We start from the raw sequence: 26,227 nt of genomic DNA, 5'->3' as shown, positions 1-26,227 counted from the left end.
ACTATGCCTGAGTGTTGAACTAACTCCACCCATCCATACCCTGGGATCTGAGTCTGGTACAGGACACACATGGGTCACAATGTATCATTCAATGCAGACATGGAGCACAATACTCTCCTGTGATAGCCTCAAGCTGCTGAGGGGGGGCTTGCAATACTGTGCGGACATACCTATATGTAAGAGTATCATTAAGGCGTAGAGGTCATGCCTCATTTGGAGGTTCCCGGAAAGGGAGTCCCAGGTATGTGTTCCCAGGTGTGAGAACTATGTCCTGCATGATGGAGTACGGTGGATCTGAAGAATGGTGGCCAGGTCAAGGTTGAATGCACGGAGATGGCACTACGGGGTCTCGGATGACAGTGGTACAAGGTTGGTTTTGGGTCGGGGTTGTGGCCTGCCTCCTGAGTGTGGGTGGGGAGTCTGAAGGTCATCCTGCAGCACACAGTGATCCATTGCAGCTATCTCTGCTGGACGGTGATGTGGCTGGGGTGCAGGATGTTGCAGCTGAGGTGTGCAGATGCACCCGGGATGTGGACAAGTTTCCCGGGAGTTTGGATGTGGCTGCTCCGTAGAGGGCAGGGCAGTATTTGACACGGATGTTGTCGTGGACCTGGGGGATGGTCCGTCTTTCCTTGGAGTGGATCTATCTGGGGATCATGTGCATAATTTAGAGGGTGTTGCAGTCTGAGGCACAGATGCTGGTGATTACCATGGCAAATGTGAGCAAGCAATCCATGATGCACACCATCTTGTGTGCGTGGACACTGGGTGCTTGTGCAGGGCTTTTGCGGGTGGGACACAAGCAGTTGACCCAGCTGTAAGGGGACAATCCTCAGATGTTGACCTCAGTCCTGTACAAGTCCTGCCTCAGGTGGCTGATGTTCTGCCATTCATCAATGGATCTCATGCAATCTTGAATATTTGAACTGGCAATGTCTGCGTCCTTGGTGAGGGTGAGGAGCACCTGGCTGTCAATGGCATATGAGTTGATGATGAGGTTGTGTGCACATGTGATGGTGGAGAGGGGGGTCCTGGACACATTGTAGATTGACACGCTGAGAGATGATGCCTGTGCCATGTGCCTGACGACGACACCATACTACATGCAGAAGCCTTGAGTCCCACTCCCATGGCCTTTCTGGGGTACAGAGCCGGTGGGGAGTAGGAGGAACATGACCTGGTTGGTGTGACAGGGCCTGGAAGGCGTGGCAGTGCTGTGTAGGCAGTCGGAGTTGCACACTCATCATGCAAAGGTATTGTGTGTGCACTTAGTGTATGCCTGAGAGCAGGCGGGAGATTTGTGGATGGACATTGCTTGGAGGGTGTCTGCAACATCACACTCTAGTGTGATGTGGGTCATGCAAGGACCTGAGGCTCGTGCAATGTGCACGTTGCATGTGCGGACGGTCCAGCCTTTGGCACCGCGTGACCGCAACTGTGGCACAGACAAACTGATGACAGCCAAAAGAATGGGTTGAGGGAGGAAGGGAGGAGCATCTTTGATGTGTGTGTGTTGCCAAATCCGGAAACTTCGTGTGCCCTTGCTGCAGGGGCAGCAACAGCAGGCGGCATGTCCTGGAAACTATGCCACAAGCTCCACCCAAAGACTAGGATGTCAGAAAGGACCACTGCAACAGGTGTATGTAAAGGAAGGAGTGTCCGGTTTTCCATGGCACACCCAGAGACAAAGGATGCACAATCACCAAAGATGACTGACACCGGATCATGAAACTGAAGGGCGAGCTGCGCACAGGAAATACACCCGCAGCAAGTGTTGATGGCCCGTTGTGGGGACCAACATGCCTAAACACATACACAGCCATGGACTCCATGCACAATAGAGAATCAAATACATGAAGAACAGCATGCAGGTTGCTAATCTACACATAGACTCATATGCACAATCTTTGACAACTATTCCAGAGATGCCGCATGCACAGTGGCAAGAGACCTGCATTGGCAGAGATGAGGCACCTTGGAGGGTGAGGAACACCTTTATTACTCAGCCTCACACCTATGGAAATGCATCAATATGAACAGTCACACAGGTCTTTTGGATGAACATGTGGGACCTACACTGGACACCCCCTTCGCACCACAGATGCTGTAAATCCATTGGACTGGCACACTAGTGAAGGGGGTGAGCCAAACATCCCCTGCTGCACGCGGAGAGGCTGCAATTCCCCATTGAGCCTCTTATGGGGATGTCCCACACTGTGTTCACCCGTAGCATCCCGTATGTTTCATAGGGAAGTTTTACACACATTGATGCCTTCATCACAACCCACAGTCAAAGTGTGACTATCAATTCATGTGAGTCATGCTACATGTCATGTGCCCCATGGTGAGTCGACATGTATGCATAGTGACAAAACCTGCACAGGAGCAGTGCCCACACATTCCAAGCAACTACCACACCCAAAATGGCTTGCTGCAATCCTTACCCAAAGGAGACATCTCACCATGCCCGTGCATGTAATGCTGATTCAGCACACGTTGCAATACTCATGAGGAATAGCAGAAGCACAATGATGGCACGAGCAGACAGCATGCGCAACTACCTGGGGATGACAGACACACAAGAAGTCAGGAAAAATATAGTCATCCGCATGCATGGTCATGTACTCTACATGAATAAGGTTGACACTATGCTAGTTGAAAACTGAGTGTGTCAGCTAAAATGTGTGGAATGACATCATCACTCGAGTGACACATCAGAACACACCTCTAAGTCACTTAGCATACAGTCAGCTGGACACACACATTGCAACACATGCCACACAAGGCTCCAAGTGTGCACACTCAGACCCAGGGGCTCACCATTATGAGAAGAAGTTGCGTATGAGCTGACTCCGGATGTCCTCCTCCTCCTCCTCCTCCTCACTTGCCTTGTGACCAAGGCCTTCATCCTCCACGGGTGGATGTTCCTGCTCATCGGGATCCAGGACGAGTGGCACAGCTTTCTCCACTGCCATGTTGTGCAGCATGCAGCACACGAGGAAGATTTTGCAGACCTTCACCGGTGCATATGGGAGGGACCCGCCTGTCTTGTGGAGGCACCGGAATCGGCTCTTCAGGAGGCCAAACGTCCTCTCAATCACTCACATGGTCTGCCCATGGGTGTTGTTGTAACGGTGATCTGCAGCTGTTCTGGAGTTGCCTAGGTCCATGGACTCTTCACTGACGGCAACAGTGAGTCTCCTGCAGTGCTTCGTCCCCCCCAACCCCTGCACCATCCACACTTCCCACTCCCATACCTGTCCCAAGCACACACAGACATTCACAAGCATGCATCCCACCAGACACAGGCAGCACACCACCACGTAAGGGCAAGCGCACTCCTCCTGGCACGCACACTCAGGGGGATGAGGGCACACCCACTGGGTCTGGGGCACACAGGCATACACACAGCCACAGTCCGAGGCCGCATGGTGCACTAACCAGTCCCTCCAAAGGCACTCCCCTCGGCTCCCCTACTACACCTCCAGAGAAAGAGGCCTACTTGGCTGTGCTGGGCCTCAGCCCCTCTGTCTCTCCAGCCCGCAAACGGGAACGGCACTCCACGGGTAGGGGAGTTGAGCCCCCCCCTGTCCCCCTCCCCAGTAGCGCTGCACCCCATCACTCCGACCCCCCCCTCCTTTGAGGCTGTGTTGTCTCCGGGTGAAGGGGAGACGCTTGATGACCTGGCAGCAGTGTGCAGCGCCGAGCTGACCTCCACCTTTGGCGCTGCCCCACCCCCTGAGGTGGAGGCGTCCGTCCCTGCACCCACCACACCTACCCTTCCACCTCCTGTCCCTGCGGTGCCTGGTCCTTCCCCACATGATGCCCCCCCCAGTCGAGGAACCTGCGGGTTCTAATGTGCAGGCAAGCTAGAGGAGACGCGTGGCCATGTGTCCCCCCCAAGGACTTCATATCTGGACTGGCCATGTGCCTTTGTTAATAGTGTCGTTAACTACTTTTTCTTTTAATGCTGAATAAAGCATTTTGTTTTCCGTTTGAACACATTTGCATTCCAGGTATTGATGTGGGTACTGATGGTCCCGGAGTTTGAGTGGTGGTAATGTGTTATGTGTCAGGAGAAAGTTGTCGTCTGATGCTAATGGGGTGGACCATGGTATCTGCCTGCCATCACAATGTCTCTGCAAGGTATATTTGTTCGTGTGTGCTATTTGTGTTTAGAGACATTGTCCCAAGGACTGTTCCTTGCTCTGTGGCACCTGACATCTACCCTGCAGGGTAGATGTCTAAATGCCCTTTGTTGGTGACGGATCCCTTCAACTATGGCCATGCCTGCTCGGCAATATCTCCGGCTGCATTCTCTGTGCCATCCTTGCTAGTCACTGTACTTGTGTATTGAGTATGTTGTCATGGCTTAATGGCGACAATCAGCATTTTCCACACTATGCATGTGTGTTATCCCAGCCTAGAACACATTTGGTACTTGTTCTGCAGTGTATTTGAGCACCTGACTGACAATTGTGGGCATTGTGTCTGTGGGAAGTCCACCCAATTCCTTCCATGAGAGGCAACATCTTGGTGGCTGTCCCGGCACCTGTACATTCCTATCAGTCCTGGGATGTGCGTGACAGTGTGTGTTCCCTTTGGCTCTCTTAGTGTGTGGGCATTCACATGAGTATACAGGTATACAGTCTTGTGGCATGATCTCTGTGTGTGTATTGTGCTGCATCTGCCAGGGGTGGGTATGCATGTGTCATTTGTCCTCTCACCCACATGTGTGGTGTCATGCAGTGGGGGAAGGCCATCCATCCTCATGGTAGTGGGACACTGCTGTCAGTGATGTGTTGTTATGAAACTATCAACATAGTTGAACATTAGGGATGGGTACATACACCCATGGAGTTTTGCTCATCTGATCATGATGTACACACACTGCTGGGAGTCCTCTGCACCCACCCCTCACACGTCTCTGTCCACTGCTGGGAGTGATATGCACCCACCCCTCATATGTCTGTCCACTGCTGGGAGTCCTCTGCACCCACCCCTCACATGTCTCTGTCCACTGCTGGGAGTGATATGCACCCACCCCTCATATGTCTGTCCACTGCTGGGAGTCCTCTGCACCCACCACTCACATGTCTCTGTCCACTGCTGGGAGTGATATGCACCCACCCCTCATATGTCTGTCCACTGCTTGGAATCCTCTGCACCCACCCCTCACATGTCTCTGTCCACTGCTGGGAGTGATATGCACCCACCCCTCATATGTCTGTCCACTGTTGGGAGTCCTCTGCACCCACCACTCACATGTCTCTGTCCACTGCTGGGAGTGATATGCACCCACCCCTCATATGTCTGTCCACTGCTGGGAGTCCTCTGCACCCACCACTCACATCTCTCTGTCCACTGCTGGGAGTCCTCATCACCCACCCCTCACATGTCTGTCCACTGCTGGGAGTCCTCTGCACCACCCCTCACATGTCTGTCCACTGCTGGGAGTGATATGCACCCACCCCTCATATTGCAGGCCACTGCTGGGAGTCCTCTGCACCCACCCCTCACATGTCTGTCCACTGCTGGGAGTGATATGCACCCACCCCTCATATTGCAGGCCACTGCTGGGAGCCTCTGCACCCACCCCTCACATGTCTCTGTCCACTGCTGGGAGTGATATGCACCCACCCCTCATATGTCTGTCCACTGCTGGGAGTCCTCTGCACCCACCCCTCACATGTCTCTGTCCACTGCTGGGAGTGATATGCACCCACCCCTCATATGTCTGTCCACTGCTGGGAGTCCTCTGCACCCACCCCTCACATGTCTCTGTCCACTGCTGGGAGTGATATGCACCCACCCCTCATATGTCTGTCCACTGCTGGGAGTCCTCTGCACCCACCCCACACATGTCTCTGTCCACTGCTGGGAGTGGTATGCACCCACCCCTCATATGTCTGTCCACTGCTGGGAGTCCTCTGCACCCACCCCTCACATGTCTCTGTCCACTGCTGGGAGTCCTCTGCACCCACCCCTCACATGTATGTAAACTGCTGGGAGTCCTCTGCACCCACCCCTCACATGTCTGTCCACTGCTGGGAGTGATATGCACCAACCCCTCATACTGCAGGCCACTGCTGGGAGTCCTCTGCACCCACCCCTCCCATGTCTCTATCCACTGCTGGGAGTCCTCTGCACCCACCCCTCACATGTCTCTGGCCACTGCTGGGAGTGATATGCACCCACCCCTCATATGTCTGGGCACTGCTGGGAGTCCTCTGCACCCACCCCTCAAATGTCTATGTCCACTGCTAGGACTCCTTGGCAGACACCCACCCACCCACCCGCACCCTTGGTGCTGTACACTGCTGTCCTGGCCATGTACACACCCCAGTACACTGGTTATATGCTGCACCAGGCCCTAAGCCAACATTCGTGGCATGTGTACGCCTTCTATCACTAATGTACTGGTGCCCTAGAGGTACGGGTGATGCGGTCCGTACCCACGCCCTCAGAGCGTGGGTACGGCCCGTACCACCATTGGAGTGGCGATGTAGGGGTACGCGTGGTACGCCCCGTACCCATGCCCTCAGAGCGTGGGTACGGCCCGTACCACCATTGGAGTGGTGATGTAGGGGTATGCGCCGTACCCACGCCCTCAGAGCCTGGTTACGGCCCGTACCACCATTGGAGTGGTGATGTAGGGGTACGTGTGGTACGCGCCGTACCCACGCCCTCAGAGCATGGGTACCACCCGTACCACCATTGGAGTGGTGATGTAGGGGTACGCGCCGTACCCACACCCTCAGAGCGTGGGTAAGGCTCGTACCACCATTGGAGTGGTGAAGTAGCTGTACGCGTGGTATGAGCCGTACCCACGCTCTGAGGGCGTGGGTACGGCGCATACCCCTACATCACCACTCCAATGGTGGTACGGGCCATACCCACGCTCTGAGGGCGTGGGTACGGCGCGTACCATGCGTACCCCAACATCACCACTCCAATGGTGGTACGGGCCATACCCACGCTCTAAGGGCGTGGGTACGGCACGTACCACGCGTACCCCTACATCACCACTCCAATGGTGGTACGGGCCGTACCCATGCTCTGAGGGCGTGGGTACAGCGCGTATTACGTGTACCCCTACATCACCACTACAATGGTGGTACGGCCCGTAACCACGCTCTGAGGGCGTGGGTACGGCGCTTACCACGCGTACCCCTACATCACCACTCCAATGGTGGAACGGGCCGTACCCACGCTCTGAGGGCGTGGTTACAGGCCGTACCACCATTATAGTGGTGACGGGTACGCATACGCGGGTATTGGTGGACACTCCCCCGAAGTGACCAGACCCTGGAGGTAATGTTAGGACAGTATATGATATTTTACAAATTTGGTGGAGGTTATGTTTCCTGCCCCTCGCCCCCCCTTTGCCCCTGGGTGTTGTGCTGACCTTCTGCGGCGTCTGCATCGGTTTCTGTGCACCAGGTCGTAGGCTAGGAGGGCTGGGATGACACGTAGGATGGGGTCCATGGCTGTCCGTCGCGTCCCGCAGCTCCTTCTTTGCTTCGTCCTCACTTTCCCAGGAGTTTTGAGCTGCCGTAAAAAATGATCCGTGCGGAGTGACGTAGGCACGAATCGTACTTGTTGGTCCGTAGAACGCTGCCTGACTCCGTCCGTACATCACGTACGCGATGTCCCGGATCGGAATTGTGGGTATTTTTTCGTTTTTTAACGAATCGTACGGAAATGGTATTTCTGTACGAATCGTACTTGCTGGTTTGTAAGGTGCATTTCCCGGGTACGAGTCGTACGGAGAATACGCTCCGTACGACCATTCGTACCCGGGTTTTACCGGATCGGAATCGGCACCTAAATGTGTTAATAATATAACTAGAAAAGGACAATGATACTTATTTTGTGGTTGGTAACGGTTGAGTAACATTATTCATTGTGAGAGTAAGCATGTTATACCCCATTCAAACATTTGGAATAGCGTCTAGAAACCATAGCAAAATGCACATGATATATCGAATGAGTTAACTTCCAGTGTCAGATGTTTAAAAAAAAATGTTATTTGTCTTCTGATGTTACAGGAAGTGCATCAATACTGAAACGTCAACAAAATGCTTAATGTGTGGCTTTAATACATTTCATTTCTTATGGGAAGCACACATGATTTACAGGACTACTGAATTTGTGATATTCCAGCAAAATCATGGAATTGTATAAAAATGATTGTAATGCACTAAACTATTCCCTTCAAAGCCCAGGAATGCCAATTCATGCATTGAGTTGTTTACATAGTAGTATAGATGTTTGCTTTTGTAATATATACATATCTTAATTACTGAGTAATGAGAACTGATTGAAATGGAAGATCCCAGCAGAAAGGGTCTACATGGTCTACTGCTGAGTTTATGTAAGTACTTAAATTGACACTTTTTTACTGGCTTCTAGAGATCATCCCGTGGGAATTACATATTAATTATACTAGCATGGGAATGTCCCTTGCATGGTAAAATAGTATGCACCTCGGCCCTGAATGCCTGACTGCATGTGAAACTGCAATCTTGACTTTTTATCACACTAATCTAGCATGTGCTCAGAGGCCTAGGCCTGACCCTGGTAATCTGAGGCAAACAATTAGTTCTGTGACCTGAAATGGGACTGCAAGCGCCCCCTCATATGTGGCATAGGGCTACTGTCCATGCTCAGTGTGAGACACATAAACTAGTGGAGTCTTTAGGGTGACCAGACCTTTTCCCTGTACATGAGAGATCACAGTCTACTTACGCCTCTTGTATAATGTTCTGCTGTTTAGTGAATGCTGTTGTGCTGACATCTGTGTGCATGTCTGCAATTTTTTTTTTATACATCGTAGAAGGTGAAAATTTGAATTAAAAACTAATTAACAAATCAGAGAATTTGCCTGGACATTAATGTGAAAAAATTATCTAAGATGACACGTAGTAGAAATGTGCAAAATGCATCAGGCAGCTATATTCATTGATAGGCCACTTTTGATTTCCCTTTAACAAATAGAAGCTTTAGAAATTGCTGAACCATGCAGAATTGTATTTGATAGCTTGGCCATGATGTGACTTGCTTAGAATCTAAATCATAACTTCAGAATGTTCTGGGTTTATAAATGAAGTTTCTTCCTTAAGTAACATGTTTTTGTTTGCATTAAGTTTGAACTTTCTCTCCATCACATGTTCATATAATGCTGAATAAAGAATTGCATAATTTAACAATAAATCTCACTTACATGAAGTACGAAAAGCATTACCTAACTAGAAATCTGCAGTAAATGTTTCTGTCTTTAGTATAGTTCATTGTCACGCAGTGAAACATTGAATAAACAAAAGAATAGACTCTACATGAAGCTTCCCTGGGAACCAAGGCCACCACTTTTAGAAACACAACTGTTTATTGATTTCTGTTACATATTTGATAGTAGACTGTAGACCATGTATTTTCCATGTGAAAGGAAGAACGAAGCCTGCTCGCCATCAATAGGTGTCTTTCCATTGGACAGATGCATTCTTATCTGCAACATTTTTATTCACATGTGTACTTGGGCAACATGTACAACCGATTTTAGAGATGGTAAATGGTTAATTGGGCAGTTTGCAACCACATAAATTGGTCTGTGGCATGTACAAATGCTGTTTTGTGAGTCAGTAACTAGGGGTTGCAACTCACTATTAGCAAGGCGCATGCCAAGGGCATCCCTTCCCAATAGCAACTTTCAATGTCATGTACGAATGTTTTGTGACCAAAATGGGGTTGCAAAACATTTGCATTTTGCCGCCAATGAAACCTGCCTGCTCTTAAAAAGGAAACAGGGGGAGGAGCCAAGATGGCGGTGTGAGCAGTCGTCCTGCTCCGGAGCTCCCGCCGAGGTCGGAAAAAGCACCGGCCATAAGGCCGACTATAGCACCTTAGATCCTTGAGTGGCACCCCCGGATTGTCAGGAGGGGGGTCCGAGGCGGCGGAGCGAAGGTTGGCGATCCGGAGTGGACGAGGGGTCGAGCGGAGAGAGGCAGTGCGGGTGAGCGCTGTAACTGCGCGGCTGAGGTGGTCTGGTGTGGAGAGCGAAGGACGGAGCAACAGCGAACGGACCCCCTGGCCTCCGGGTTGGTGAACGCCTGCACTCATAAGGGGCCGCCGAGATAGAGGCGAGAGTCCCCGGGATCGGCAGAGTGACGCCGTGGCTGAGGAGGAGCCCGACTCGCCATCTTGGACGGCCGGGAGAGACGCAGGAGCCAGGACCGGGGGATCCGAGCCTCGCGGCATGCAGCTGCGACTGGTGTGGGATCCCGAAGTGGCGGGGGCGCCCCCCCTTTCCTTCCTCTCCCAGCAAGTATAGCACCGAGGCGGCACGGGAGGTGAGGAGCTGCAAGTGGCGGGGAGGCCCGGGAGGGCGAGTCGTGCCGGCGGGTCGGGCCGGGGCTGGCGGTGAAGGGGGTTGACTGCCGGCGCTCTTCCCCGCGGGGGCGGCGCCCCGGTCTGGACCCTCGTGGGGAGCGTCGCCTGGAGGTCTGGGGCTCCTGGATGAGAGGCCTGGGGTTCGGGGCCTGGCCCTGGCTGCCGGGGAGCTGCATCGCCGGAGGGCGGGCCGGGACCGCTGAGAGCCGAGACGGAGGACCTGGTGGAGTGGCATCTAGTGTGTGGAGCACCGGCTGGGTTGTTAGTAGCCGGTCCCGAGTGGAGAACAGTGGGGGCCCCGACTCTGGCTCCCCCCTTGGACAGCGGAGAAAGGGACCAGCGTGAAGTGTTGCAGGGGGCACCGCTATTGCCGTGCCGGGGTGTCTGCGGGACGGGACAGGCCCCGCGCCAGACAGAAGAGAAGGGCGCCGCGTGTGGGAGTTGAAGCCCGCAACGGCGGCGGCCGGAGTGTGCTGGCAGCCTGAGTGGAGAGACAGGAGCACTTGGTGTGCACGGGGGAGCTGGAGATCTTAATGGCTGCTGAAGGAGCCGGGAACGCTGGTGGTGGTGGCAGTGAGCCTTGGGACACGGGGGTTCGGGAGTGGGCGGCTCCCCAGCGGAGGAGGGGCGGAGAGGGCCTGGATCTCCCACGGGACTGCCTGGGGCTTGGAGCGTGGAGTGATGTCCACCCAGAGGAAGAGGCAAGACAAATCCATTAACGACCTGTTCGCCAGGGGGGCAGATGGGAAGATGCCCGCGGCCTCGGATCACGGGGGCTCGAGTGGGGCGACCCCGGAAGATGGAGGGTCTGAGCCCATTACTAAGGCTTTTATGGAATCGATGTTCGCCGCGCTGCGGGCGGACATACAGTCCTTTAAGCAAGAGTTCAAGTCGGAACTTAAGGAGGTCTGCCGAGACGTGGACGGCATCGGCGAGAGGGTCGCGGAGCTGGAGGGTAAGAGTGACGAGAGAGATGAGGAAGTCGCGACACTGCAGCAAGAGATCATTCGATTGCACGACCAGCAAGTGGACCTTCAGGGCCACCTTGAAGATCTCGAAAACCGCTCCCGCTGCCATAACATCCGTGTAGGGGGGTGAAGATGGATGATACATCAAAGGATCTCTTTACTTACGTGAGGGAGCTCTTTAACCACATCCTGGAGCGCCCTCTGGACACGGAGTTGGTGCTAGAGTGGGCACACAGGGCGGGACCCCCCAGAGCTCCATCTTCACCCCGTCGGACATTCTGGTATGTGTACAAGATTTTCGCACCAAGGAGCTGATAATGCAAAAAGCGAGAAAGATGCACCCCTTGCAGTTTCGTGGCCACAACCTGGTGTTGTATCAAGACTTATCCGCCCTAACGCTGCAGAAGCGGCGTCTCTTTAGGCCTGTTGTGACACATCTTCAGCAGAACAACATCCCCTACAGCTGGGGTCACCCCTTTCGTTTGGTGTTTCGGAAAGAGGACAAACTCTACCAGCTGCGCTCACTGTCGGAGGCCTGCAAGTTGCTGGGGGTGGACCTTCCGGAGGAGGCGGGCACGGCGGAGTCCCCCACAGCTGGGGGAGAGAGCACTGGGCCTCGCTGGCGTCAACAGGGGTGTAAACGCCGGTCCAAGAAACCGCCGGCGGCAGAGATATCAAGGGGCCCCCTGTTAGCGCTGGAGGCTGTCTCTTCGGACCTTTCGGGTGCTAACAATGACTGAACTGATTACGCAAGGTATCTGAGTGACTTTGCTTCGTGAACCCAGACCTGGGCGGGAGGGAGGGCTTCTTTCCACTTTTTAGTGGATATTCCCCAATGTCCTACTACCGATCATGGACGAATGATGGACCTTTTGTTCTAAGTTATTCAAAGGTTGGGTTGTTTGGGTTCGAGGTTTTTGGGGTAGGGGAGGGGGGGACGGTGCTCCGCATCTACCATTCCTTCACAGTGGGGGTGCTCCTGAGTGCCCTTAAATGCCTGATGGGTTCACACTGCAGTGGCCCTTGCGCTGCGGCATGGGACACCACACAGGGTCAGAGTAGTCTAGGGGTTACATAATATGCCACCCACCATGCTGACGATATTGACCCTGAATGTTCGGGGTCTTAACAATCCTGTTAAGCGGAGGGCTTGCTTAGAAAACTCACACGCGGATCTGTGTTTGTTGCAGGAAACGCACCTACTGGGGCGGGACTGTCATCGGCTTCGGTCCAGAAAGTTTCCCACACAATTCTTTTCCTCGGGACCGGCCAAAGCAGCGGGGTGGCGATTCTGGTTGCGCAACGGTTTCAGGGGGAGGTACTGCACAAGGTAGCGGAGATCAGGGGAAGATTGTTGGTATACCGCTTTGCTCTTGGGGGTGCGTTGTTCACGATTGGTTCCTTCCTTGTACGCTCCGAATGAGGGGGCGGAGCGTTTTTTAAGGATGGCACTTTTGGAGGCCACGACTACATCCGATCGCAATATCGTCATCGGGGGGGACCTTAATTTGGTTTTTGATAATGCCCAGGACCGATCTAGCCAGCTATCTCACCAGACTGGGGCGATCTCTAAAGAGGGGCTCCTATACCGGCAGGAGCTGGGGTTCTGCGATTTATGGCGTAGTCTGCATCCGCGGAATAGGGAGTATACCTTTTACTCTAACGCGCATAAGACCTACGCCAGACTAGACCATTTCTTGGTCGCCTCGTCAGCAAGGGCGATCTCTACGGCAGTGGAGATAGGCACGGCGTCTCTGTCGGACCACGCCCCGGTAACCGCGATTTTCACTGCCCCGCCCGTGTCGCGTCCATCTAGGGTTTGGCGTCTGCGAGATGCCCTGTTGCACCGGGAGGCAGTGCTCCCAAAAATACAGCGTCAGATTCGGGATTTCCTCAAACACAATGATAACTCGGACACTGCGCCTGCTACGCAGTGGTTGGCGATGAAGGCGGTACTGTGGGGGGAGTTCATCTCCATCTCAGCGGCGGACAATATGAAGAGGGAGAGCAAGCGGTGCGAGGTTACGCAGCAAGTCAGGGAATTGGAGCGGATACATCAGCGGACGGGAGCTCCAAGAGTCTGGCGGCAGCTTAAGGCCGCTCGCCAACAGCTCACGGCCCTTGATTAGGATAGGGCAGAGTTTGCGGCGTTGCGGTTACGACATGCCTATTATGCAGGGGGAGACAAATGCGGCCACCTGTTAGCTCACAAGCTCCGTGAGACCCGTCAGCGACAGGGAGTCAAGATGATCGCTCGGGCGGATGGGGTGGAGGTGACGGAGGACGGGGATATCGCAGAAGCATTTCGGGAGTTCTATGAGACTCTATATGCAGAAGCCCCCCTAGACCGTCGGGTCGGTTCGGCTTTTTTAGACTCGGTTACACTACCTGCTCTCACTAAGGCGCAAGCAGATCATTTAGATAGAAGTATTCAGCTGGAGGAGGTAATATCCGCCATTTCCCGTCTTAAGGTTGGTAAAGCCCCGGGGCCCGACGGCTTTTCGGCTACCTTCTACAAGAAGTTTTGTCCCCAGTTGGCCCCGATCCTCACCCGGCTGTTTAATTCTTTTGCTGCTCAGGGAGCGATTCCCGGCGACCTCCTGGAGGCCTCGATTGCAGTCATCCCAAAACCTGGGAAGGACGGCTCGCGTTGCGGACCTTACCGCCCAATCTCCCTCCTTAACGTGGATTTCAAATTATACACAGGGATTCTGGCTGCCCGCCTTGGCCCCCAGATGCCACTTCTGGTGGATCCGGACCAGGCGGGCTTTATACCCGAACGCCAAACGGCAGACAACATGAAACGGATTCTGCATCTTATTGAAAAGGCTACTCGGGTTCCGGGGGAATTTATGATGTTGGCCATTGACGCTGAAAAAGCGTTTGTCCGCGTACACTGGCCTTTCCTGGAACAGGTGTTGGAGAGGGCGGGCTTGGGTGCGCGGTTTCGCACGCACATCCTCAATTGTTATAGGTCTCCCACCGCGGTGGTCAGAGTGAATGGCTTCACGTCCTCCAGACTTCGAATTGAGAGAGGCACGAGACAGGGATGTCCCCTGTCCCCCCTCGTTTTTGCCCTCTAGATGGGGCCCTTGGCACAGAGGCTGCGACAGAACCCAGAGGTAGCCGGGATCCGGTTCGGAGGTTATGTTCACACGATAAGCTTATACGCGGATGATATCCTGTTGTCGTTGTCTGACCCACTGTCGGCTCTCCCTGCATCCTGGGAGGAGCTGGAGGGGTTTGCGCGTGCGGCCGGGTTTAAGGTGAATGCAGAGAAGTCCGTGGCTTTGGACTTATCGTTGTCAAGTTCTACCCGTGCAAGATTACGGACCTGCCTTCCCATTAGCTGGTCGACTACTGCGGTCTCATACCTGGGGATCCAATTGGCCCCATCGCTGCCCGCGGTGGTGGACCTAAATTATAGGCTACTGTGCAACAGAATCCGTCGTCAGCTTGATAGGTGGCGGAACTGCCCCCTTTCCTGGTTGGGCAGGATCACAGCAGTGAAGATGACCGTCCTTCCACAGATTCTTTACCTCTTTCGTACTATACCTCTCCGTCCTCCGACAGGTTGGATCAAAGCGATGCAATCGGAGTTGTCAGCCTTTATCTGGCAGGGGCGGAGGCCACGTATGCGGTGGGCACTGACGATGCTGAGCCCGGAGACGGGGGGTCTTGGGGTTCCGAACTTGCGACTCTATTTCCAAGCTGCCCAATTGCGATATTTGGTAGAATGGAGTAAATGGGAATCGGAGAAACATTGGCTGTTTCAAGACCAGGCTATCGCAGCGTGCCCTCTGCAGGAGATCCCCTTCTTACACAAGTCCCATAGACCTACGAATTTGTATGCCTCTTATATCATGCGGGTCCCTCTCGAGGTTTGGGATGCCACCAAGCTTCTGCATGAGTTGACCACCTTTCCGTCTCCGCTTACCCCGCTGACGGGCAATCCTGACTTCGCCCCTGGCCTGGAGGAGGCCGCCTTTGCGGGGTGGAAGGAGGCGGGTTGCCGGTCCCTTTGCCATGTTTATGGAGGGGGGGGGTAAACTCTCACTAAGATTGTGACGTACTGGTATTACACCCCAGAGCGCTTGCATCAGATGGACCGGGCGCGGGAGGCACGATGCTGGAGGGGTTGTGGAGTGGTGGGTAGTCTCACCCATGTCTTGTGGGAATGTACCCAGCTCAGATCCTACTGGCAGCAAGTGTTAGATGAAATAGACAGGCATTTTGAGACAGAGATACCACGCTTTCCGGCATATGTGCTTCTCGGCCTGCCCAATCCCTTGACTTACCCGCTGCGGTCCAGTAGGGGACGGCTTATGGCTATTGCACTGGGGTCTGCTATCCAAAATATTCTCAGTCACTGGGGTACTCCTCAGGAGCCGGCTTTTACGGGGTGGTTGTATAGTCTATGGTACGTCTTGGGTATGGAAAAACTAGCGCTGTCCATGCAGGGGGAAGGGGAGAAATTTGGAGAGTTGTGGCGGCCCTTCCTGTCGATTTTGGCCGCTGAATTTAGGGAAGTCACTTGTCCCAGATATTTGAGATTGATGCGCATTGCGGAACCCCCGGAGAAAGGAGGGCACTAGCAGCGCAATGGGGGGTTGGGAATGATGCGGAGCACGGGGGGGGTGGAGTGGGGTCAGGGTTTTTCCTTTTTGGGGGTTCATGTTCTGTTAGGTGTGAAATATACAAGAAGCGGGGTCTCAGCAAGGTAGTGCGCAACTCCTGTGCATGATGCTTATGTGAGAAATGGTGTTGACCGGTCCGTATGAGAGCTGTTACATGCATATACTCATATTGAAAATGCAATAAAAACATTTAAACCATAAAAAGGAAATAGAAACATTTAATTTTTCTTTTTCATACACATCCCATATTCCTTTAAGGAAAATGGGCTGAGGTTAAAGAAAAATGCTTTATTGAAACAGAAGTCACAAACATGGTGGTCAGCTGACCCCAGCAGGCCACATTCTCTGTGAGTGCCAGCCATTCCCAATGGGTCGCAAACTGCGACCTGCCTCAAGATTATTAATGAGGCAGGTCTCTTGCGCCCATTTGGGAATCACAGTGTCTCAGACACTGTTGTACATTCCATTTTGAAAGTCTCATATTGCGAGTCACAAAAAAATCACAATTTGTGACTCACAAAATAGAGAGGTAGTACATTTGGCCCCTTACCTTTTATATTAGTGTGTTTCTAGTTAGACAGTCACCTGCTGATAGCTTCTGCTGATGGGTTCTTCTGAGAGCTGCTGCTGTTGCCTGCCACTTTTGGAGGTGATACTTTCAGACACTCAACCTATTCCTATCCTAGACGGTTCTAGCTACTGTTGCATCTGTTTTCCCATATTCCTTGTTGAGGCTTTATTTGTACAGAGTGCTATTGCAACTGTTAAGCTGATAGTCCTCGGATATTGAGACTTGGCTGAGTTTCATATACTGCTCTTAATGGGGAGTTCAACTACTTAATTTGAATGCTCTTTTGATCTCACTCTTTTCCTCGAACTCTTTATGGGTTCTAATAACTTTTGATTCTGGACCTTATTTACAATAGGGATAATTCTTTATCGAGCACACTTGTCATTTTGCAATATTACTGATTCTGACCATATTTTTTCTTGATAAATTTCTATACACTGATTTATTTGATTTACTAATTCAATAAAGACAAAAAGAAATGTACTAATTTCTTTACGAGAATAATTGTTTTCAAAACCAATCCAAAACTCTCATTATTGACGGAACCTAAGAACTGATAAATTTAAATGCCAGTTGATGTGATTTGATTTAGCTTCCTTTCAAAAATAGTGGCAAAGTTCTGTTGCCTAGAAGAAGAATTTGGCGCAGAGTGGGAGCCCATTTTTGTTAGTATTTTGGACTCTTTCCGCGCTATCAGTTTTCTTCTAGCATAGTATGGTTCACACCTTGAACGGAGTTATAAAATAGCTTCCCAAGTTAGAATAAAATTACGAATCCTGAAATCCAATGCTCAGAACCTGAAGATCTGATAAGGCGGTATTAAAAAATGGATGCATTTTTGGAGGTGTGAGTATTAATAGGATGATGGGTTATCTATTGTAATTGTGTTGTTGATTGTTCATATGATAATGAATTGTGATGTGGAATTTAATTAATAGATGGATGGAGATGTTATTGGCTTTCTTGGAAAGAAGTTGAAGAGTTTCAGACTCGATGTAGTTTAAGATCTTTAGATAGATTGATAGAATTAGGAGCAATTGTCATATGGTATTTCTTGTTTACAGGTTTGAGGTGCAGAGTGTGAGGTACCATCACCTATAACATTAAGTTAGAGATACTAAAACATTGCTGTGATTGTTTAACATTGATTGATGATAGCAGAACCTTATTGCGCAAAAGGATGACACAGCATTGATTAGAGTGATTTCACGCTGGGAGAGATTTCACTAGCGATTGTGGGTTTTCTTCGTTGATTGTAATACTACTGCTTTTTTTTAGTGGAGCAAACAAGAATTGATATATATTGTTTTCTGTGTATTTTGGGAAAGTTTTTGTTGGAGTATGTGCAAGTATGAAGAAATTGTAATGAAGGTGGAACTGCTGCCAGGAGTGAAGTCATATGCAACAGGTTTTGGCTGAGATTGGTTGGTTGGTATGCTTTTGCACTGGGATTGGTTGGTGAGGTCAAGGTGCCATGCTGGGATTGGTCAGTCATTGAGTGATTACCGAATTGAGATCTGTAAATCAAAATTCTGGAAAATAGTAGATGTGACAGGATTGGTTTTTTTGACATTTGATGTATCCAGAACATAATTAAAATATTGAAGTTATGTCTTCCAATTTATTGCAATTATGAAAAGTTTTAAGGTAATTAAGAATTTATTGAAGAGAGATTTTACTATTCCTACACGGAAGGGTGCAGAGGCACCTCCTGAGGGTATGCTGGCATACATTATGACAACAGAATATGGATTATATACATGTTTGTGGCTTCGTCAATGGTGCTGAAGGACAGTGTAGATGGAGAAAAACTGTGATTGAGGGCACTAAATTGTATCCAGCTATGACAACAGAAACACCAGGAAATGGAAATAAGAGAAATTCAACAGAGAAGGGTGAAAATAAGAAAGAGGAGGAGGAGGGGAAGACAGAGAGAGATTCGGGATCATATTTTACAAAAGACTCTAGCTGCTAGATGTCCACCTTTTGCCACATCCAGTGATCAAAGTGAACCAAGTACTAGTACTAGCAGTACAGTGGCTTCTGCCATTGTAGAACCAAGTGTAGTACAGATCGAAAGATCCATGCTCATACTTCAAATTGTTACAACAGCTGTGGCTCAACCACAAGTTCCTACTGTGACTAATACACCCATTGTGCATACTACAGCGCAAACATCACCAGTAAATGTACAGACTCTACCTAGACCAGTTACAAATGCTCCACAAAATGTTAATTTGATGCCAAAATTTCAAAGAGCTGCAGGAGGTCCACCTGCAAAAGAGTTTATTCCAACTTCACAAAATGTGACTCTAGGAGAAATTAATTCGACTGAGAATGGAATTTTTCCACCATGGTTTGAGAAAGCAGCAGGGATTAGAAAGACGGAAAGTGCAGATTCACAAGTTAATTTGAATCCTGAAGATGAAAGACCTTCACATATTAATAAACTGAAAGTGGAATTGGAGGAAATATTAAGAGGATGGTTGGAAGTAGAACATTTACAACAATATCAAAATTACCTGTGTAAAGAAATTGCTAGAAAAGCAGCTGTCATACAGGATAAATTAGCAGAATTAGCCATAGATATTAAATTGTTCTTTCTAAAAAATTCAGTTTGCAGAAAAGCTATAGGGTTCAATTGGATGATGTAGCAAATGAAAATATGGATGTTAACATATTTTGGAACTGCTGAAACACATTTGAAATAGGGTGAAACTGAAAAACTGGAAATTAAGTACGCAAAGAAACATGAAAAGAAAAAGAAGGAAGCTGAAGCAACAGGAAAAAATGGGACATATGTACATACCTTGGAGCAGAGGCGATCTTGCAGCATTTATGAAAAATTTTCCAAAATTGAGAGACTAACCTGTGCAGTGGTACTCACAAGTAGAACAGTTTATAAAGATTTTGAAGGTGTTGAGGGCTGATTTGGATATGTTCTTTGATATTGTTATGCCTACTGATTTGTAGGCTGAGTGTCAGACTGCTGTTCAATGATTACATTATGAACCAGTGAGCACTGCTAATACTAGCGCACTGTCTCCTGTAGTTATGGAGAAATATGAAGCAGTGATTACTTTTCTGAAGGGCAGTGTGGGAGAGGTGTTTCTGTTAGTGGGGGTTCAGGAATAGATGTTGACGCTATGAAAAAGATTATTTATTGTCACATCTGTCACAGAACATGGAATTGGAAGTGGGAGTGTAGATATAATGCTGAAAAAGTTAATGGAGATGTACAAATCCAAAAAGCAGTGCAGATGCAGAAAATACCTGCACAGAAGATGCAGGTGCCTATGCAAGCACCAATCCCAATGATACTAGTCCCACTAGCTCAAATGATTCCACAAATATGGGAAATCCTAGTTTCAATTTAAATCAAATACCAAAAATGAATACTAACAAATTTCAGAATTCAATGCAACAATTTCCTCACCCAAATCAAAGCGCTTTACAGCAGTATCTCTTTTTCGAAAAAGATGGTTCAGGTTTTGATGTTTCTCAATGAAGGTGACTGAGAGGGGATGAAGATTGTGTACTTTCATGGCTGGCTTTAGCACTGGTGGCGCCCTGTGCGACAATGTTTGTTGGCACCCTCCCACAGACTCCCTCACTACCACCCTTTCACAGTGCCCCCTCAAGTCTCCATAATCACTCTCTCTCACATGTATTTAATTAGTTGTATGGCACCTCCTATACCAGTGTAGGGTGTCAGAGCACTTTACATCACACACACACACACTACACAGATACAATCAATCATAGGTGTGTAAATCAGTGTATAGGAAATGTTACATAAGCCAGAAGACTACAAGGTGTAGGAGTCACATGTCATCCATACTGGTAGACATTTTAGTTTAAGAGTGCTTGGTCTGGAGAAGCACAGACTCATAATTGAAAACATAACCCCATGGTTTGGGGTTAAATTTAATAATAGAGATTTTGTATTCTTATCAAAATGAACCCTTTTTGAAACATTAGAATAATGAAAGATAGAGGAAAAATTATAATGCTCTAATCTATATCTTGCAGTTTGCATGCAGCTCTTTGATAGTTATTAGCTCACTGTTCCATGTTAAGATTTTAACATCTACACTGCCAGTAACTAAAGGATCTCTCTGTCAAAAGCACTGACTGATTTAAAATATATGCACTTTCTGATCTGCATGGTACACATTCTTGGCAGCAGGCATATAAACCCTCTGTGCTACCATAAATGAGTTAAAACTTCCACTAGACAAAACTCCTTCTCTCTCCAGGAAGAACATGAATCACCGTAGTTATCTTGACATTTTTATTGCTGTATGAGAATTGCCGGAGGCTAGCAATGCAGCAGCAGGTACTTTTAAAGCTATAAAATACCTCCAAGGACGGTGCCCCCTTGAACAGTCAGCACACGGTGCGGTGGCACCGGTCGCACCGCCCTGAAGCTGGTCCTGTGTCCTTGGTGCAGTCTTAGAGTAGACCAGAGTATCTCATAAGTAGATGGTAAAGTGTGCGTCCACCCCTTATCATTTCATATTGATACAGGTTCTACCTCATGTACTGTTAGAACAGTGTAAGTCCCAGACCTACCTCTCTCAGGGTAAAATGGCCAAGTTGCAGGAGTGACAAATAAACAGTTTACCAATCCAATTTCAGAAAACGTCCCAGCTAAAATAGACTTAACGTTAATATAGACTCATTTGAGGGAAAACATTTGTTTGTTGTTTGTGATTCAAGTCTTGTAAGTCTGCTTTGTTGTACACGTCAAATGATCTGCCAACAGACAGCTAAAGGGACATTTTCCCTACTGACAGTTGAAGAATTACCTGCTGATTTGAGAGATACTGTGAATCCAGAAGTGTGGGATCTCACAGAAAACATTATTGGGCTAATTAAAGGTGTAGAACCAGTCCAAATTACTGTAAATTCAAATGCAGTATATGCCAGAACACCACAGCTCCATTTGACTCCAGGTACTATTGCAGGAATACTACCTGTGACAGAGGATATGTCACAAAAGGGAATTTTGAGGGAACTGATTGGGAGTTCATGTAATGATCCGATCATGGGTTTGCAGAAGCCGAATGGAAAAAACAAGATATATTTTAGAAAAGGGCAACAAAATAGTGTCCCTTGTTGTCCTGTTGTATCACATGCAGCCACTTATTTCAGATTCCATGTACTACAGAATGGTTTACAGTCATTGATTTGTGTCAAACCTTCTTTTTCGTGCTTTTCCTTCGTGTTCCAGCAGAGAATTATAGGATGATGTTGTGTCCCACAGGGGTCTACATAGAGTTCTTCCATCTTTAACAAGATTTAAAAAAGAAATCTGGAGTAATTACAAATGCCTTACAAATCAGTACTTGTACAGTACATTTTTGATCTGCTTGTAGCATCAAAACACAAGAAGCTTGTAAACAAGGCACCATTGCCTTCTTACTCCCCAGCAAAGTTGCAGTACTGTCAAAAAGAAGTTCAATATCTGGGACACACTATTGTAAAGGGAGCTAAAAAGGTGTCACCAGAGAAAGTGGAAGCAATTCTTTAAATGAATCCATCTCAAACTCAAAAGGAAATTAGGATGTTTTGGGAAATGGTTGGCTACTCTAAGCAGTGGATCTCAAACTTTTCCTTGTTGGCAAATCCTTTACTAAGGGTGACACACAGTGAGGTGTCTGATCTGATTCCATGGGACAATTATGGTATGAGAGTCTTCCTAGAGCTGAGAGAAAAATTGTGGTGCATCCCAGCACTAGGAATGCCAGATTATACTAAAGAGTTTACTTTATTTTGCATTGAGAGAGAGGGCTGCACTCTCTCAGTGCTGTCTCAGATGCACGGTGATGTCTGGAAACCTGTGGCATATTTCTATACCACCCTTCACCCTGTTGCCGCAGGTCTGGCCCACTGGCTTAAAGCGGTTTGTGCGGTAAGCTTTAGTCTGGAAAAGACTGAGAGCATAGTGATGGGATACCAATTAATTGTTTTACTCCCACATTCAGTGGAGATTTTATTGACAATAACAAAAACCCACTATATGACACACAATCGTTTGACAAAGTATGCACGGATTTTGGCATCTGATAATGTTGTTCAAAAGAGGTGTCAAATCCTTAATTTATCAACTCTTCTGCTTGTAAATGATGTTGTTTGTTATGAAATTGGACATGATTGGTTAGATGTCACAGACTTATGCACTAAGTCACAACCTGATATTAAGGATGAACCCCTGATTGAGCCTTATCCTGTCCTTTTTGTAGATAGTTCATTTTTAAGAAGTAATGAGTGCGCATTGAGAGAAGCATATACTGTGTGCACCATAAATGACGTTGTGGAAGCTGATTATAAATAGGGGTGATTTAGGAAACATGGCGCTCATTCACAGTACACAGGTATCTATTCAGTGATCCAGTATTCCAGCAGTGCTCGAAGAGGAAGGATGTCAACCCTGCATCCCCTAACAAACCCTCCTAGTATACAACAAATAACCAAGCCTCTAAGCAGACGCTAACAGTTAAACCATATTTATGGTGACTGGTTTGAGGTATTGTTTTTTTGCTTTTTGCTTATCTGCACTTAATTAAAAAGTAACACTGACCACACCGCCTAAGGTTGATCTATGGATTGGGTCTTAATACAGTTTCAGAGGATACATCAAAACTATTAGTCATACTTCATGGGTGTTTTGGCGATTGGGGTAAAAATCTAAAATATGGGCATTAATAGATTTTTTGCCCTCATCTTTTAGATACATGCCTGAACTTTGAAGGTATTGGTGTAGGCTTTCAAACATAAGACTTTGCTCATCACTGGCCTTTGGGGTTCATAGAGTGAGCACTATGGGCTTTTATTTTAAATAGAGGGGAAATTGGCATGTGACACATGTGCTGCATGTGTACAATCATGCCAATAATGTATGAGCTTTGGTCTGAAAAACTCTTTAAGAGGTATGAAGCTCACAACAAGCAGGACAAGATATCTTCTATAGAGGATACCACACATAATTATGTAAAATGTACATAATTATTGTTAGATCAGACATGTTTGTTTGAAAAGTTCTTACTTGCATGACAACTAGTGATGCTTGGGTTTCCACCATGTATTGATCAAAGGGCTCATGTATGGGACTGTGATATTTTGCCACAGGGTGATTTTGTTTGCAAAACGGATATACAGATATATGGATATTTGTATTTACCAGAGTAATTTTTATTTTATTCCAGCCCTGATGAAGTCATAGGGTGAGATGGCCATTTACGAAACATGTGTTGGCTGGCTGAGGGCACAGTGCCAATAAAGAATGAATGTGTGAAACATATGGAATTCTGGACAATGTTTGTAAAAAACAAACTGCAACTGTTAATGTGTGCGTGGAAGCTTGGTTAAATGTTATGGAAGCTTCCTTGCTTCAAAGAGTTACTTCAACAAAAGTTGCAGAATTGATTGCCCTGACCAGAGCATTCCGTTTAACTGCAAACATGAGAGTGACTATAGTTATAGATAGTCAGTACGGCTTTGTTGTTGTCCATGATTTGGGGAAATTAGGATTACAAAGAGGTTTTTCAATTCCACAAGTGCACCAATTAGGAACGGAAAGTACATTAAAAATTTGCTGGAAGCCTTAGATTTACCTGAAGAGATTGCAGTAGTTAAATGTGCAGCTCATCAAAGAGGTAATGGCTACATTGCCATGGGAAAAAGTTATGTTGGTTCAGTTACACAGTATTTTTCTTTGTTGCCCTGTGCATTTAATGGAAATTTCCCATGTGAGTCTGAGGAAGAAACGTCATTCACCTTGTTGATAAAAGTGACAGATTCCTTGGATGAATTAAAGAGAGCGCAGGAAAATGTTTCAGAAACAGAACAGAAGAGCTGGATTAAAGCAGGTTGTAAGAAAAATTCCAGTGACATATGGCTGTCAGCTGATGGGAAACCTGTGTTTACAGATAGCTTATTGTTCCTAATGACACAGCACTATCACGGATATGCACATTTAGGAGGGGATGCAATGATCAGACTCTTCACCAAAATTGTTTTAACCCCAGATTCAGAATTCTAGCTGAAGAGGTTTGCCACAGATGTGCAATATGTCAATAAATGAATGTAGTAAAGAGCACACATGTCACACGGAGACACATAGGGAGATCAGGTGGTCCTTTCACCAAAATGCAGATAGCTTTTATCAAGATGCCTACCTACAATGTGCTGAGATGTATCCTGGTCATAGAATGTGTCTTCTAGAGATGGGTGAAAACCTACCCAACCAGAAGAAATGATAGCCTCACTGTAGCAAAACTGTTTCTTTGAAAATTGATCCCAAGGTATGGCATGCTAGTTTCTCTGGAAGCAGATATGGGGGCCCATTTGAATAATGAGGTCCTGAAGATGATTTGACCAGAACTACAGATTGAGCAAAGATTGCATTGCAGTTACAGACCTTAGATTTCTGGAGAATTTGAATAGTTCAATGGAACCATTAAGACTCTATTAGCAAACGTTTGTGCTTCAACATCACTGAAATAGCCAGATGCATTGCCTTTGGTACTGTTGAGTATTTGGAGTATCCCAGATAGAAAGACACATGAGATCCTGACGATCAGAGCAATGATTCTGCCTGATGTACCTGCTGTTCCTGCTGATGTACTTTTGATCATAGATGATATGATGCTCAATTACTACAAAGTAGGGGTGGGTGGCAAATTCCGTTCCGTTCATGGATCTTGCGAAATTTCGGCATTTCCGCGTTCCGTGCGGAACGCGGAAATGTCGAAACTTCAGCGATCCATGGCGGAACGGAAGTCGGGGGCATCAGGAAGCACTTACAGAGGCCTGGTGTGTTTACCTTGTCCCTCGTCGCTTTCGGAGGCTCGGTACCAGTCACGGTTACACAGCACTCTGGAGCCCCGCCTTCTCTGACTCTGCCCCGGGGCTACTTATAGAGTTGCTGCGGCACCGCCCCCGCAGCTGCCAGGGCATGAGGTGGACAGATGGGCACGCTGGAGATCGAGCAGAGGAGAACGAGCCGCGGGGACCAGAGGGACGCGTGGTGAAGGACCAGCGAACAACAGCAGGGTGAGGGACTGAACAGAGTATCAAAGGGAAACCACAGTGAGCCTTCGCTTCCGATCATGAGCCCCGACAGCCTGCTGCACAGAGCTTCCGTGCTCAACATGCAAACCAACAACTTGCTTAACTGGGGCCATCTGAAGAAGAAGTGCCAGCTGAGCCCCAGCGAGGAGCTATGGGACTGCATTTGAACAACTTTAGATGAGTGGAGCTTAAAGATCAGTCCAGAATTGCTTCAGGAATCGCCAAGCATCCTGGAATGTAGTGTGGCGCAGGCTACAGAAACCATTAATCCAGCCAAGACCCCGAGAAAGCTGGGGACGGACAGTTACAGGAGGAGCCCAATTCTGACGGAAAGACCGGGAGCTGCAAACAAGAAAGGAGCGGTGAGTGTGCCACTTGATGCGAAACACTCCTGGGACTGGCAGTGTGCAGATGTATGTCTGTGTGGGTGTGTGTATTTGTGTGTATGCATGTATGTGTCCATGTGAGCATGCGTCTATGTGTCTTGCTGAGAGTGAGACCCTGCATAACGGGCATAACAAGAAATCTCTGCGAGCATGCGAAATTCCGAGCTTTCACGGAGATTTCTTGCAATTTCGCCGAAT

This window comes from Triturus cristatus, chromosome 3_1, assembly GCF_964204655.1.
Source record: "Triturus cristatus chromosome 3_1, aTriCri1.1, whole genome shotgun sequence".
NCBI lineage: Eukaryota > Metazoa > Chordata > Amphibia > Caudata > Salamandridae > Triturus > Triturus cristatus.
Note: the sequence above shows the minus strand (reverse complement) of the source record.